Source organism: Monopterus albus, unplaced genomic scaffold, assembly GCF_001952655.1.
Source record: "Monopterus albus unplaced genomic scaffold, M_albus_1.0 scaffold2.1, whole genome shotgun sequence".
NCBI lineage: Eukaryota > Metazoa > Chordata > Actinopteri > Synbranchiformes > Synbranchidae > Monopterus > Monopterus albus.
Genome location: NW_018127882.1, coordinates 55,624 through 73,655, shown reverse-complemented (window position 1 = coordinate 73,655; position 18,032 = coordinate 55,624).

The following is an 18,032-nucleotide window of genomic DNA, read 5'->3' as shown; positions in this document are numbered from 1 at the left end:
CAAACAATGCTCACGATCAGCCTGTTAGTTTCTAGTGAGTCAGCCATAGTAACAGTCATTTGTAATAACTACTGAGTGAGCCGGGGAAGATGAGGAAATTTTCAGCAAAACAAAGAAACCCTGTCGGCTGATGCAGTCATCTACAGGAGTGAGGATGGGTCAATAACAGAATGTGGGATGAATTTCTGGCCCTGTTAGCCGTGAGTGGATCTGAAATGGGGATGAGCATTCTCAGTGAGGGTAATATATTCCAGTCCAAAGCTAACAAAAATACAGTTTGTTTCACATGGAGAGTATTGTTTTGGTGATGAAAAGAATCCAGCTGGCATGGGGTCTGCCATATTCCTTTTTTCGGAAAGGATCGTGGTTAATAGTTTAGAACAAGCAGAGCCTTGACTAAACAGATAATCCTATTGTTCTATTATATCCCCTTTGCTGGAGAATGTGAATCTGTGTAATATACATACATCGTAGTGCAGTAAATAGATCAATCAACACATGCGGCCGTGATCACGGAGGAGGAAAGGCAACAATCTCTCCCTGTTTTTCTCTCACCACTTTGCTCACACACATGCACACACACACACACACACTGAGGTATTTGCGGTACTTTCAGACCTGTTGTCTGGGAGACCATTCCTTGTTTAGGTGTGTTGTCAAGGAAACAAAGATGGGGGGAAAAATCTGTTCGCTGAAATTTCTAGAAAACCCATCTGCTACTTTGCAAGAAGGAAAAAAGTAACGCTGGAGCCTGGCTGGATGAATGCATCCAATAAAACATATCTTCCAAAGGGAAAGGGGATTTATTGATTTTGCTACTGTGTTATTAATATCAAAATGGAACACGGTTGTTGTAAATAAGCCTCATGTATTCTTTTTATATTGCAGTCCAGCTGAAACCGACTGAGCTGAGAATTGTGTGGGACAAAAATCTACCTTATAAGTCAGGTAACCCTCTGCAGTGTAATTACCACCTAACTGGCCACCCCGCTCTATAATTCTGAATAACAGGACGTCTAAATGCTTATAATCACCTGTGATTACTGGTGAAAGGTTAAGCTGATTCAGGCCCTCAGTCCAATTTGCTACCAAATCTGGGAAAATACTACAAAGACTGGGGGATTTGTGAGGCTGCTCATTAGGGACGGTGAATGAGCCGATTGTTGCTTTGGGAGAATAATAACATGTTCTGCACAAGGAGTCACAGCATAAATTCATTTGCAGTTGTGTTACCCAGAAGAACAGCAGCAGCTGGACACATGCTACATATTGTGTAACGGATTTAAAAAACAATGTGGCCTAAATATCTTCCCACAGCCCAGTTTGTTCCCTTTTCACACATCCCCTGATTCTGTCACATCTTTACTGTTCTACTCTGCTGCCTCCCCTCCCTTGAGCCATATCTCCCTGTTTCACAGTGTGTGTTCAGAAATGTACAAGGCAGTCGTTCAATAATCTTATCCTCCTGTTACCCATATGGTGATAAACCTCGCAAATGCAATTTTTCCATCTTCCCGTGACAATCACAAGTTTACAGAGGGTGAATTTTTTATTCAGTAGGAAAACTGCCTCTGAATTGGCCTGGCTGCAAGGTTCAGGCTATTGCGTGGTTGGGGTTTGGACTCTGCCATGTCCCCCGGTGTCACTTGATGCTGATGTGTTGATGTGTGGTAATCAGGACTGACAGCAGCAATCAGAAGTGGGACAACCTACATACTAAGGACCTTAGACCTAGCCCCAGAGCTGTGCCGCAAACACATCACAACTTATTGACGCTGCAAATATAATTGTTCAGATATTCTTTGAGAAGCTGGCCTGCTACGTTTTTTGTGTTCTTCCCACATCAGGGACTCCTGTGGTTTCTGTTGAGAGCAGAGGCTGAGGTGCCATCACATGGCATGATGCTTTGGTACAGCCCTGGACACATCAGCTTCCCTCTGGTTGCATTCAAGTGAGAAAGTCCTGTCAACAAGCCCAACTCAAGGGGCTCGTCTTAAGGAGTAAAGGGAGACAGAGGAGAGTGCTGGAGGATGACAGAAGGAAGGAGGAGGGAGAGAGGAGGCAGGAAGCAGGAGAAGTCCGGGTCATTGTGGGATCTGACAGCAGAGGGCAATGCCAAACCTAATTTAGAATTCACTTCCTGAGAAGCAGCTGTTACATCTTTTATTGGCGGAACAAAAAATGGTGTGTTGTTTTCATATGAGAGTAATTTTCTTAAGAGTAGCACCTAAAAGGACAAGAGGAAAATAGGAGTGTGTGTGGGACAAACAAAATCCTTTTTTCAGGAACATAGAGAAAGCCAACACTCGTTGCCTGTTGTCTGCAGTGCAGGTTCTCACCCTGTCATTGTCTGGGTCAAAAGCCACCTCAGATGGATAGCCAAGAGAGCTGTATCTAACACTACAGGACAAATCAATACCTGAGATCCTATTTTATTTTTGCAGTAACCCTGTTCTCTTGAAAATACACTTTTGGCATACTTGTTCAGTTTGAGTTTTAATTAAAACAAGGATTCACTCAAGCATAAAGTCTAATTACTGTAAAACAATGTTTTATACATACACAAAAAAGACACACTGCTTATTAGCATACAGCAGAGAAGGCATTTCTCTGAGTGTCTGAAAATGAAAGTGGAAATTGCAGTTGCATCCTCCCACTTTTGGACAGCAACAGTGATTCAAAAACTCATTATGATTTCCTTGCTTGGCATTTTAATACACTGTGGGGGTAAATAACAAGACTGTCCAACACAGTTTGGAAGGCTAGTTGGTGGATTCATGTTGTTAAAAGTTGGACGGATGCACAATGAAGCTTTTAAATGACAAGTGAGCAGAAAAAGCAAATGGAGGGACTGCATGCTTTTGTATCCAGTAACAAGCTGTTATAAATTACTATGGTGATGTCAGTAATAATGCAGCAGTTACTCATTTAAAATGTCACTACAGTCAAACTGAAGTTGAACTAACCCAGAACTGTGCAGCCTTATGGCCTAGTTCTCTGGCTAGATAAGAGCCAGCAGCTAAAACATGTTTAGATGGTTTATTGTTCCTCAGTGAATTATCCATTTAACAAAGGCTGAATTCAATGTATTGGCAAGACCTTTTCCTTGGCTCACGCATGTTTGTTAACAGTAAATGTTTCTCCCCCTCACCAAAGAGCACTTGTGTGATCACACACCACAATACTTGCCACATATTGTCGGTTTTAATTATTTAAAAAATGTATTTCACACCTGTTTCCTTCAGTTTCCACATAATGGTACAAGAACAGTTAAAAAAAAAGTTTGCACTCACTTGGGGAAGTGTTTCCACTTTTGAGTTTATGACAGGAAAAGATGAGAAAAATAGGTGAGTACGTCACTGACGATGAACAGGTATTTTTTTTAAAATTGATAGCAGAAGTAGACTTATTGTCTTTTTTGTTCCACACATTTCATCTTCATTATCAAAACCAGGCAACTGTATTACCCACAATGGCACCTGACAGTCAGAGATTTAAGTGTGTTATGCTACTAATAGCTAATGTAGCCTCAAGCAGAAATTAAGAGCCTCAGATTTCATGAAGTGGAGTTACCCTTTAAGGCCAGGAGTTTTCCCGCTATTCAAATATTTTTGATGGAGAATTTCACTTAAAGAATTTCACTTTAATTCATTTAAAAGATACATTACATTTAAACTTATGTGAGGAAAAATTGTCAAAAAACACCATATCTTCTTTTGTAGAAGCATTTTAATGACATGTGGTTGCTGCAGTGAAAGATACGGTGCATTTTAGTGCTTCAAAATAAAAGTACCCCATGTTTCACCAAAAAAAAAAAAAGCATTCAGTTTTCTTAGCTGTAACTTGATATAAATATGGCATTAGGAGAGTGAACAGTAAATAGAGAGTCTGATATCTGTGAGATAAAATTTAAAGCAGTTATGCTGCATTACATACATGCATTGTTTCCTGTGAATCTCTCCAGTGTGGGAAGGTCATTTGAATCCTGCAAAGGGGAAGTCAGACTCTGGCACTAACAATAAAAATTGTTTTATAGAGAGGTAATTTCAGAATGTAAATATGCTGAATGGGTATTGCAGCAAAAAACGCGGGACATAATCAACAGTGGAGTTTGATTTCATTAGCCTTTGCTGCATTGATTTTGTCTCCCACAAGTTTCCCAATTTTATGGAAGTACAATAACAAATCACTGGAATCCCCCTTCACTGCTGGTTCTGTGAACATAACAATTACAGAAGTGTATAACTGCACTCAGGGAGCAATACATTATATGATAACAAGTGTTTTTTGTTTGTTTGGTTGGTTGTTTGTTTTTTTTACTGACATTAACAAGCTTAAGACAACCTGTGTAATGAAATTATTTCCTATTGGCTCAGTCTCATGGCAAACCCTGTGGATGTCTGCAGGTTCAAAGGCAAAGCTAGTTAGCCTGTCTCTGCAGCTTGCAGTAGGATGAACGAGATCAATTGGAAGTAATCTGAGAAATGGCAGCCTTCTATTTTGTTTTGCCCCAACAAAGGCTAAACAGAGGAGAGAGGAATCATCATTCATTATGAAGCCTATTAGGTTTTTATCTGTGTGAAAGCTCTTGTCAATAGAAAGGTGCAATTATCACCCACCCATAGCCTGTTTTCCTGGAATTAATTTCTTGGAATCTGTGGTCAAATATCATCTTGTGAATAACAACTATGATTTTCACGTTACTGGGCTGTCTGAGCGCATATGGCAGAAAATTAAACAAATACTAACATTCAGCAGACACTTAAGACCATTGTCATTGTTTGTGGTGGTTGATAATAGAAAATAAATAACTGCTTGTCGGGCTGTGTGATTACAGTGGACTAGTGGTAAGAACATTGCCAGTGGTCATATTTCATGTTTCATTTCATTGGTAAATCATAATTAAGTGGTAAGCAGCATCACTGGTGTTTTCTTCAGTTATGCTGAAGGAAGAAACATGTTCCCAAAAATAGACCAGAAAAGAAATTATTCATAGAAAATGTAAATCACCTGTTAATGTGATAATATTTCTCTGCCTCTCACAGCTGAAAGACACACCTGTACATCATCCTCATCTGTGCAGCACCTTAAATCTTCTAGTAAGTCAGAAAAAAAGAGACAAGAGTGATGCTTTTCTTTGTTTGTGAGGCAAAAGAAGAATTTGTCATCCACCTGGTAAACAAGATTATGTTTTATGATAAATGGTGTCACCCACTTCCATGATCACGATGAAAAATAATTGGATTAGTACAGTTGGACTCTGGAGAAGTAATGAGGTAAAAGAGGCTGCCCAGTTACCAGTTTTGTCAGGTTGATCCCTGCCAGTTGGAGCTGGGTCCACTCCAGCTGCAGTATGCTCCTGTCAGCATTGCTGAAAGGTCCCTGAATGAGGCACCAGACTCTTCAATGCCCTCTAAAGCAGTTTAAATGGTTCCTGGTGGCTATAAAAGCACCTGAGAGAGAGATAAAGAAGAACTAAAGAAAGGTATGGAAAACATGCAGTCAAGTCTGCATGTTAAAGTCTGCTTGTCAGTGGCCTAAAGGTTAGGGAAGTGAGTTTGTAACCAGGTTTCTGGGAGGGACAAGTGAAAGAACTAACATTTGTCATGCCCTCATCAACACCACTGTGGTGCCCTTGAGCAAGCCCCTTAACCCCAGCTGCTCCAGTGGAGCTGCTCAGTGGCCAGCTGGTCAGACTGTGGTTGTCCTGGGCAGCTTCCAGGGGGTGAAGGTGTGTAACTCTTTCAGTGTGGTCAGGGCGTTTCGGTAAAACAGAGACAGCCTCTCGGTGAAACTGAATAAATAAATGAAATTCTAATTCTGTGTTTGCATGTGAGCAAGTCATCAGGCTGATATTAGCATCATCGTGTTAAGTAGAGCCTCACAGAGCTGCTAGCATGGCTGTATAGTCACTTGGCCTTGCTTGTGAGTATTCTGGTTTACTTTAGCTACATACACTTGGTAAAACACAAATTCTTCTCCACAAGCATTGTTTTACAACTGTCAATTTAAAGGTCATCCTCCAAGTGAAGTATTTATTTAGATTTGTATTATTTTTCTGTTTTATAAGCTCAGTCAGCACCTGTTTGCTGAGGCTGTCACAGTATTTGTAATTTTTCTGAGATAGAAATGATCTTAAATCAAACTCTATTATAGATGCAGTTAATGACATTTTATGGGTGCCAGGAAACATGATTCAAAACTCTATTCAATACCAAAATATACAGATATGTGACAAACATAAAGAGTCTTGGTAAGGTGCTGGGCCACCACGTGCCACCAGAGCAGCTTCACTGCACCTTGGCATTGACTCTCCAAGTCTCTGGACTCTACTGGAAGGATAAATACCATTCTTCCAAAAGATATTCTCTCATGTGCTGTTTTGATGATGGTGGTGGAGACACTGTCTGTCAAGTCACTCCAAAATCTCCCATAGGTGTTCAACTGGGTTGAAATCTGGTGAATGTGAAGGCCATAGCATATGATTCATATTCAAACCTTTCAGTGACCCCTCATACCCTGTGGATGGGTGCTTTGTCATCCTGGAAGAGACCATGATTCATATATTCAGGTTGTTCCTTTAGTTATCACCCATCTGTGAGTCTCACTTGAGCATCTGCAGCCTCGTACAAAGTCTAGTCACAACTGTGCTGATAATTGTTGCCTCTAACAAAAAAAACAAAAAAAAAGAGTAACAAGACACAGCAGAGCCTTATTTTTATTCAAATTCTGCTGTTGAAGGGCTCTCTCACACCTGACGGCTCATTCTAATCCCAAATGAGCAGACAGCAACATCTGGACTCTTACAGAGAGGAAAACCTCTGAGGACAAAGAAGAAGGTTGAACAAACGTTTTTCCACACATATGCACACACGTACAGTACGTGAGTAAAACAAGTCTGAGGTCATAAAAAGATAAAGCTCCCTCCATCTGAAATAGTGTACACATCACATCTGAGCACCGTCATTGTCCAGTGATTTCTGCTGCTGCCATATTAAACTGATGATCAGTGCTCAGAGGAAAAGTGAAGTCCTTTAAAAGAATCATTTTCAGAGAGACAGGGTTTTATACTGCGCAACTACTCAGGCAGTATTATGCAAAGGCAGAGAATGCGGATGGCACTCCATTATTCTTTCCGTCTGCTGAGAAACACAAATGTTGTTTATGGTTCAGAGCACAGACAAATAGAAAAGGAGAAGAAGCTCTTTGTCTTTTAAGTGCATTACAATTGGGATTCAAAGCTGCTCAAATAAAATGGTTGTTAAAGGTTTATCTTTTCATTGTGCTGTACACAGAAAAGCAATACAGAAAACGCTTCTAATCTACAAAATCTTTTTTTTTTTAATATTATATTAACTTATGAGGTTGTGACTTGTCATTTCAGCGCATATGCATTCAGAAAAGGTAAAGGAATAATTCTACATTTTAGGAGTTGTAACTTTCAGGTATCTCCTACAAGAAATATAGAAGTCATAGCGCTGGTAAAATCAAATAGTGGCACTAATACAATTGATTCAGCTAATTTAAGTTTGCTTGTTTGCAAATCATTACCAATATAAAACACAACAAAAGTAGCTGATTCATTTAAACTAGTTAATGCTGTGACTATGAGGTTAGCACTAGAGGAAACAGTCTTGGAATAACTGGGACGGTTGCCTGTACTTTTCCTTTGTTTGACATTGTGTGAATGCAGCTAAGTACAAGAACCAGGAGGAGATTAGCTTAGTTTAAAACCTGGATGCAGGGGGAACAAACTAGTCTTGATCTATTTCAAATTCAAAAGTACACTTACAAACACCTCTGAAGTTCACAAACAAATGTGTTGTACCTCTTGTTTGATCAGGATTCAAAATGAAAATTTAAAACGACACTATATGGAGAGTTAAGTATTTCATGGTAAACACCTGCTGAAAACTGTAACTATGCAACTTGCTCTAAAACTACCATGCTTTAATGCTTTTGTGTTTGTACAGATTAAACAAATGAAGTAGTAGCATGAGGTGTTTTCTTGAACTTTGGAGAGTGCCAGGCTAAGTGCTTTCCCCCTGTTCCCAGTCTTTTTGCTAAGCTAAGATAACTACCTTGAGGTTAGCTCCATACTCACAGCCCTGTCTCCTACAAATTACATTTATGTACTACTAATTTGCAATAGCAGACACATTTTGCAAGAAGCATTATGCCACCTAAACTATGTTTTTATCAACATAACGAGGAAACATTCTGAAGTCACAACATGTTCATACAGAAATGATCGTACTATATTATTCACTGACAAAATAGTGTATATTTTCTTCCTAATCCCTAATACAAAATTGCCTTGTGAAAATTAAAGCATGATATGCATATTCTGTGTACATGTGGGTACTGTAAGCACATGGTTAACATTGGGGTGATGGTTAAAAACAGAAACAAGACTTTCCCCTTTTGTTGCCATTAGCAAGTGACCACAATAACAATGATGCACTATATAAGAAAAACATAGATGCAACACACAAGATATAATATAGACAATAGGACTTCACAGAGATATGACGGTAGATTATCTTATCAAACTCTGGCCCAAGAACAGTGTTCCTTTAACATGAGGTATAGCTACTCTACCACTTAATCTGGTAATGGGTATGTCAGGGAGGTGGTCCATGGTGGCTGCATAGTAAGTGCTCGCCACTGAATGTTGCACAAAGTGTTTATGGTTGCCTGTCACATAAATGCCATGTTGACTTGGTTTATTTATATCTTGATCATTCTGTCTGTGTGTGGGTGAGAGAAAGAGAGAGAGAGAGAGAGAGAGAGAGAGAGAGAGACCATGATGACAGCCAATTAATTCAGCTCCTGGGGACATGGCGAAGAGAAACAGTGACTTGCAGGCTGCATTAGTCATGCAGTTTGGCAGCACTGGCATCACGGAACTCTCATACACTTTAAAGGTGACTCTGTGTGTGTGTGTGTGTGTGTGTGTCCACATTTTGTTGTTTGCCTCGTCTGCTATCCTGTCATCCCTCCCTCACCCATGGGGGCCCAGCATGAAACAGCCTCATGACTTAAGGATACCGTTGACGGCGTTGAGTGCAGCCTGAGAAGCAGAGTGTCAAACTTCCAACAAAGCATTTAACAAGCACAACAGCGCACAGTGCTAACAGCTCGTTCAAAGACTAACACAGAGTTTACCCCCTACAAGCACGCAAACAGACAACTTTATTATGGTTGATGTAATACTGAGTCCAAAGAGATATGTGGGAAGTTTTTAAAAAGGAGGTGCTCAGTAGAAAGCAACAATGCAGTGAAATAATGATTACTGTGAAGTGGGTCACAGAGCTATATACAAGTAATTAAAGCCTCAGCTTTATGCTTGGTGTTATTGAACCTGACTGCAGGCAGACTATGCAAAATAGCAAGGATGCTCAAGAAGGAATCTGCTATGAAACAGCACACTTTTAGGTGTGTAAATGAGAACACACACACACATATATTACTCTGCTCAGTGAATACATTTATACTCATTATCCATCAGTGCTGATCATAAACAGCCTGTGTACCACCTTGAAATGTTTTATTTTAATACCACAGCTGATCCCAGGTTTTTCTAGCCATTCAGTTAATTTTGTCAGTCAGTGTCCGATAGTTGCCAGACTTTGTTCAAAAGTAAGGGCAAAGATGTTCATCCATATACAGTATGTAACATCACTGCACATAAATGATAAGTGTGTCTGCTAAGAGAGGCAACACTGTTGAAATAAGCTTTGATATTAGATTTGAGATTGTTAGATTAATGTATTGTATATGTTCAATGTAATACAGTATGAGTTAGAGGCCATGTTAAGCTACAACATTTAAAATTGGGTAACAAAACAAAACAAAAAAATATACTTGGCTGATTATGCTACTGCATAACTTGCAGGACTATTTAACCAGTGGTGGGAGAAGTACTCAGTTAAAGTACGTAATTAAAAGTAACAATACCACAGTGTAAAAGCACTCTGTTACGAGTAAAAGCATTCAAAATGCTATTTAAGTAAAAGGACAAAAGTATTGGCAAAATATACTTAAAGTACCAAAAGAAAAAGTACTCATCATGCAGAATAGTACATTGCCATGCACATAAAAAGATCATTTTTATTAAAATGTCTACAAAATTTTCTTTTATAATATTACAGATGGTTGATTAATAGAAAAACTGCTCATATACCAACATAGAAGCAAAAAGAGATTCATTCAGGAACAAAGCTGGAGATTCTGATGCCTTATAAAACAACAATTAACAAAGATTCATGAGTATAACAAGGTCCAGGTGTTTTGTAGCACTTTTACAGGAGGTGAGTGCATCTGTCATTTGGAGGGGCCTGCCTAGTGATTAGAGCTAAAAAAGACAAGTTGTACTCAAAGCAGATATACACCTGCTAAAGAGATATTTCACAATCTGGTCTCCCAAATGTTGTCTTTATTAGTGTCCAAATACTGCTCCACAGTGCAAACCATATCAACCATTAATAATAAAGCCAGTGTTCAATGGTTTTATAATGTAAGCCTCACTCAAAGCGTGTACCAAGAATGGCTGTGTGTAAAGCAATAATAACTTTCGTGGTCTTCATGTTTGCATCTTGATGATCGTCGATTCTGAAGGTTGGAGGTGGGATGTCTCCGTGAGAAACAAATGATGAGGAGGACCAGTAGGTGGCTGGTGTGCTGCCTCAGCCAGCGCTTTGCTTACAAAGGGCCATTAGCCAAGGTCTGTGGCTGACAGATGAAGGCCCCCTAATGGTGCAGGATCATGCAGTGATTTATAATCTTTATATTTAAACAGAAAGAGATTAATTATAGCCAGCAAACTGACAGGCCCAAGACGGTGAATGAGCTTTCTGACTGACATTACCATTCCTCACAGTGCTTCCTGCCAGAGGGCATTGCTCCTGACCTTGGGATACCAGGCATGTTAGGCACCTCACCACCTTTCAGCAATACCTCCCTGCTATTTTTTCTTTAATAACCATGCTTTATTTTTTGCATGGATGCCACTCACCCTGGACGAGCTTATGGCCAGACAGTGGTTGTCAAAGTAAAGTGAAACTTCACTGTCAAACAGAATTCATTTCTGTTTTTAACCACAGACACTTGTGTTCAAGCATGTGTGTGAGAATGAGTGAGTGAGGGGGTAAGTGTGAGGGAAAACAAGTCTTGCCCAAAGCGGAAAAACAAAAAGGCCATGATTCCAATTTGTGTTTTTCCACCCTCCTGGTTTACTGATGCCCTGCAGATGTCCTCAGCTGCTTTTTACATCTAAAGTATTGTATCTTGGGTGGGGTTTTTTGTCATCTTCCACACTCTGTTTGGGTTGCTATCTACTGTGTGATCCTTCATTCGGGTGACAGGCCCAGTCATTTCTCTGTGGTGTACATTTAACAATAGGATGCAAAATCAATTTTGTACTGTGGGGACAATAAAAAGCCAGAACATGAAGTGCTTAGGCTGTAAAATAATATAAGCCCTAACAGTTGGCTCAACAACAAACTGAAAATTGAGACAGTAAAACCTCCACTGTGACATTTACACTACTACAGTTGGACATATTTGCAATATTTGATTTAATTTCAAAATCTACCAGGATGCATTCTGTGAAATGTTTGTGTGAAATTTTGATGAACAGATCATACCACTCTTATATCTGTACACTACAAATGAAGCTACAGCCAGCATCCAGTTTCTTAGCTTAGACAAAATTGGAAACAGGAGGAAGCAGCTTAACTCTGTAAAAAAAAATCTCTAACATTTTCATTTGTTTAATCATAATTTACCTTTTTTTTCATTTGACCAAGTCTAGTTGTTGTTTTTTCATGTTCCCAGTCTCTGTGTTAAGCTAAGTTAGCTGACTACAGCTAGTAGCTGCAGTTAGCATATGGACATGAGATCAATGGCGCCCCCAAGGGGTGGCCCGGGGGGGACATGGCCCCTATCCTAAGACCGCACTGCAAGTGATAAGCCTTAGTCATTTATACTGTTTCCAACTCACACCCTTAAAAATTTGACACACATTTAAGATGTAACACATTTTAGTTGAATTTTTAAGGAAGAAATCTCAAGACAAGAATTTATCTTTGTACACGATTTTTAGGTAAAACTACTGAAAGGCAGTTCCATGGTGGTTGTTATTAAATTATACAAATCATTGAAATGATAAAAATAATAAAGAAATTGAGGATAAAATCTGATGTGTTGTTTTGTAATTGCATTAGAACTTTAGGTCAGACATTTTTTCATCTATAATTCATTATTTTATTCTATAAAATTGCTGGGGGCGACTGTGGTTCAGTGGGTAGAGCAGTCGTCTCCCAACCGTAGGCTCGAATCTCAGTGCCGCAGGTCGAAGTGTCCTTGGGCAAGACACTGAACCCCCAAGGTGCCCCCTATGGTTAGAGCCATCTGACTTAAGGAAATCTAACACTCTTCAGAACAAGACAAGTATTTGAATGAGAGGTAGAACAGGTGCATTTGCAGAGTTTTCTGAATTTTCAACATCTGGTTTGTCTTTAATCATTGAGGCAGGGGACAAAATTTCCAGGAAATCAAGTTTGATTTCTATTCAGTCTCCACACAGGCGTGTTAGTCAGCACCAGGGCTGTCTGTCTGTCAGTTCATTATCTCCAACTGAATAAATCATACAAACCTAATTTGGCTTGTTATCTTCTGTGGAGGTGGATGCAGCAGGACTGACAGAGAGCCCTGCTGCATCTGCTTTTAAAGCTAAATTTAACAACAACTTTGTGGTCTCTCTCACAGAGGAGTAAAAGTCAATTTACTGCACAGGAAAATGATGTGATTCACAACTACTATCATATCGCATATATAACACATCCTTTACACCTCTAATACAACAGCTTCCACTACACAGTCCATATCCTCCACTTTCTTTCTTTCTCATCCCTCACTTTTGCCTTGCTGGCCTCATCCATATCTGTTCACTGTTTCATAAGCTCACCTATGGCACTCTCCCCTGGAACCTTCACTTCCACTTTGCAGACTGAGGATCACAATGAAGAACAAGACGCTAACGATTTCCATTCAGTTTAGCCCCAGGGCTTGGGAATATACATCCTGGATACATCCTAAGATTTATGACATCAACATTTTATCTTCTTCTAAGTGTGGGATGTCAGAGGAGAGGACAGCGAGGATGGGCAGGCAGTGTCAGGCAGAAACCATGACTACCTTTACTAATCCTCTGGCACCCCTACCAGCTCAAATTACAGATGGAAATCACTGATGGATTTTAACAGCAAATAAGCTCTGCACAGTTTAAGATGCAATTCACCATCAGCAGTCTCACACCTTCTCTGCCTCCCTTCATTTATCTCTCCTTACCGCCCTTACATCACACCCCCCTCTATCTGAAGTTAGTGCTTTAAAAGGAGAGATCACACCAATCCAGAGTGTCAGCATGGGAACAATTAGCAGGCAGGTGCAGAAAATTGCTCTTTTCAGAATGAAAGTTATTTATACATGCTCCCTCATAGCTGGACATGGTGCTTTATTGTCACCTAGTAAACACTCTTTCTCACTCTCCCTCTCTCACACACACACAGACACACACACACACACACACACACACACACACACACACACACACACACACACACACACACAGCAAACGCTCTCATGCGCCCATAATTTAAAGCCACAAATCTAAAGAAAAAGCCTGTTGCTGCAAATCTGACATCAGCGCCGATGAATCGCCTGAAACATCAGGGATTCTCAGTCCAATTACATTAATCGACCATGGCAAATCCATACTGAAGGTTGATGAACAATCTTTACTGCTGAATTACAGGGGATGGCACAATTATAATTGAAGTTGGTTGTGGCTGTCACTATCTGCCTAATGAAATAATCTTGTTGAACTGCCCCTCTGACTGTAATCATGACAGAGGCAATTTATTAATAAGAGTTTGTTTTTTTTAAATATTGTGCTTTATTGCCTGGATCATCTCCCTTGCTGGTCAGTTTTGAGACTGCCAGTTACATGAAGGAAACTCATTCAGTTTCAAAACATTTTTTGCATGTAATAGGGGGTGAGAGCGAGTCAAAGAGGATGATAAGAGGAAGATGTCAAAGACATTGAAAGTCATGCACTTTCAAAGGATCACTTATTGAAAACAACCTCGCATGATTTGTCCACGTGACTTTATAACAGCTCTCACTTTGTGCAGCGCATTTAATTCAGACTGCAAGGTCAACAAGGTCAATGGACAAAGTGTCATCTTATCAGACTAACAGCCACATGCTGCTTTGCATGCAGTATGTCTCAAAACACAGAGCACTACTGCTCTCTACTGACAGCTGCACGACAATTTCCAGCTGAAATGATGCTCTTTCTCAAGGTTCACTTGTGCTGAGATCATGATTCCTTCCTTGTTACACATGGTAGAATGTTTTTTTTTTTTGGACAAGCTTCTGTTTTTTATGCCATGAGAGAAGCTTTAGGGTAGCAGTGGCAGTGCTGTCGATACGATCACATCTTGTCATGGGGCGTATCATGAGAGACATAATCCCCAGTGAACTGAGCAGGGCCCTATTATGATAACATACCGATCTTTATCCTCACAGTAATAGCTTTCTGATTGTTGACCATCACTGAAACCTATCCTATCCCTTTCTCAGACAACTGTCTATCCCCAGCCGGATTTGTGTCTGGTAGATGGTTGGTAAATAAACCAGCTCTTCAAGGATCACTTAGTTTGTGGAGTGTGTTATGCTATTTATATAATCATCATGTTTGTTTTGGTTCTCTGATTGAGGAAAAAACCACCTTAAATATTTGATTGAACTATCACAATGACTGCCTGAAGGAAGTATGTTGTGATGTCGCCATCTGGTGGTAGCTATTATTATTACATGGTGTGATTTTATTGTTTTTTATGTCATACTTCATATTTATCTTATCCTTACATATGATATTTGCTAATACTTACTAATACCAGAAAAATAAACCTGCAACTCAAGAGTTCATTTTGTAATAAATAACATCTCACCTGAAAATTAAGCTTTGTTGAACAAGTGCTACTCTTAGTTGTTTGTATGTTGACTCCGTTCTTTCTTTGTGACACTGTATGAATTGAAGTGTTCAGCTATAAAATCACCAGACTTGACACATCACCTCTGTGTGAATAAAACTTACTGGCAAAGGTTCACAGATGTAATACAAGGATGGCAACACAATGCATAGAGGCATCACAGTGCATATAATTTTATTTTTATTATTTAAAAAAGGATTATCAACAGCTTTTCTGAGAACCGTGTTTTCTGTGCATTAAAACATAATGTAAAGATGTTGTTAAAAACACAATAGCCAGAACATTCACACTGAAAGCTCTCGGAGACCCCGATGTGCAAGTGTCTGGCAGCTTTTCTTCTTCTTTTGATGGAATGGGTCTTTACAGCTTACTCCACGTTTGCCATATGGTGTGCTGGTGCAAGAAAAGAGAGAGCGCTCCAAACTGCATTTTTATTCTGTCGTATATGAAACAAAGCCTGTGGACGGCCCATTGCAACAAACCTCTTCTCTGTTAAGGTTGATTAAACATTGAAATTTACACCACTGAGCAGTAAACTTCTAAACACTAGCCCACATGCTGTGCTGGCAAAAGTATTCCAATCCTTTAGTTACATTTTTTTAAGTGTAAATTGACTCTGGTTGTAAAAGCCCTGCATTCAAAGTGTAAATGTAGCCTATGTATAATGTTGTTAATAAAAATTTATTCTGCAAAGTAACAAATAACTACACCACAGCTGTCAGATACACATAGCAGTGTACTAAATTGGTATAATATATATATATATATATATAAAACAGGATTTGCCTCTGGTGTATAATTTTCCTACTCACATATATAGGGAAATAACGTAAATATGACCTATGAAAAAATGTTTTAAAAAGTTCAACAAGTTAACTTCTTCATGTGTAGGCCTAAAAACAGTTTGATACTAAAGTAGGCTGCATAAGATATAATTGTAATCAAAGTATATTTTTGCATCTAGGCTCCTTAATTTCTTTCCCCACATTAAGGCACGTGTCTTACAAAAGGTATCTGCTAACACCTGGGCTCAGTGATGCAGGGCTGAGTCTAACCTGCTTTGTTGTCCCCCTTCATGCAGAGTTAACTACTGACCCCGGGGGCGTCTACCCCCTGCGTCATGTGGCCATCGCGACATTTCCTTCCACTCCAGTGGAGCGCTGTGCAGTCTGGCGACGAGCACGTTGTTATGTTATGGTTGAAGTCCGAACTTTAGGTCAGCAAACTTAAGGCTCACACAGTGTTACTGTTAGGAAGAAGTCACCCCCTCTTATTGTCCTTCACTTAGAGTTCATCCATTAGCCTGCTACCACGGATAGCATTGACTTAATGAACCGTCACTTTAACTAAAATATTACTTCCCTTTTCCAAAATTAATGAGGCCGCTAATTGTTCTAATTTGCGTCTGAAACCCCGGCATTAAGATTTCCCTCTTTGCTCACTAGAAGCACCTCCGTAGCTTCGGGTGTGTGTGAGGATAATTATAGAGTAGTGTGCTCCCAACACCAAGAGGTTCACTGTTCTTAGTGCGCGACAGTGTGACTAAAACATGAAAACGCTTTATTGTTGCCAAAAAGAAGTCTCAAATTAAGACAGGAGAGAAAGGCACAAGGTACAACAGTGGCTCAGTGTGCAGACTACTCAGACACAGGACGGTGGGGAGGAAGAGAATCCTGCTCTGTGTGCCATTAATGTTCAAATCATGCTGAATTGTTTCAGTATTTACATTTAATAAAATACAAGCATGTTCACGGTGCGATGGACAGGCTACAGGGGATATACATGAATACCTGGGAAATACATTAGAAATGATAAGGTACTGTAGGATATAGGCTACACCTAATATTAAAATTCATATAGCCACTTCCAAAGCCACAGTGCTTTTGAGGAACTTATTGTTTTTTTTGTTTGTTTTTTTTTTTGATATCCCAATAACTCCTAATAAAGTAAAAACCTTATTCAATTTACAATTAATTAATAACAAAAATTGTTTGTTAGACAGTACACAGAAGGTCAGAGGAACACAGACAATGTGTAATTTGTCTACAGGCAAGCGTACATCTCCGGTGAAAAATAAATGAACAAGTGAACAACTTGGGCTTAAATGGAATCATTCTATTGAGACAGCTTTCTCCACAATTAGTGCTTATTTAAAAAACAAAATTACAAACCCTTAAAAAAAATATTCTGAACATTTTCAAAGCTATATGTGGTGTGTATAGATGTATTATAGTTTCCATAAGTTTCTGTAATGAACAAGCAGACAATGAATACTTTAAAGTGTGGCCTTGAAAATAGCTTTGAATTAATTATAGATTGCTTGGAGCCACGGTTCCCTGGAGATAACTGAGGAGGTTTTAATGCATCCCCGGTGAAATGAGGACTGGTTTAATTTCACTACTGGACCTGTTTCACTTAGTAGAAATTAAAACAATGACACAATGTATTACTGTGTCTCTTTCTTTATCAGCCCACCAATAATGAGAAAAACAGAAAACCCCTGTCACTATAAGTATGTTTTACAAAGAGTTATGATTGACTGAGAAGCATTTGTACTTTCCAGTTGTTACCACCTATAGTGTGTGGGGCAACAATTTACAGTAGCTGGCTATTAGCAGTTAAATAATAGTTATGGAAGTTGTGTTGACATGAGTGGGTGATGCTGTGTTTGAGAGTTGGGGTTTGACTAGTTCTGAGTCAAGATAAGTAGTCGGGACTCTCGCCAGATTCCATCATCGACATCATGTGGCAGCTGTAGCTATCAAATCAAATCAAATCAAATTTAATTTGTTTAGCGCCAAATCACAACAAAAGTCATCTCAGGACACTTTACAAAGTAAGGTCTAGATCTTACTGTTATCAATATTATTACATAGGGAAAACCCAACAAATCCCCCTTGAGCAAGCACTTGGCGACAGTGGGGAGGAAAAACTCCCTTTAACGGAAGAAACCTCCGACAGACCCCGGCT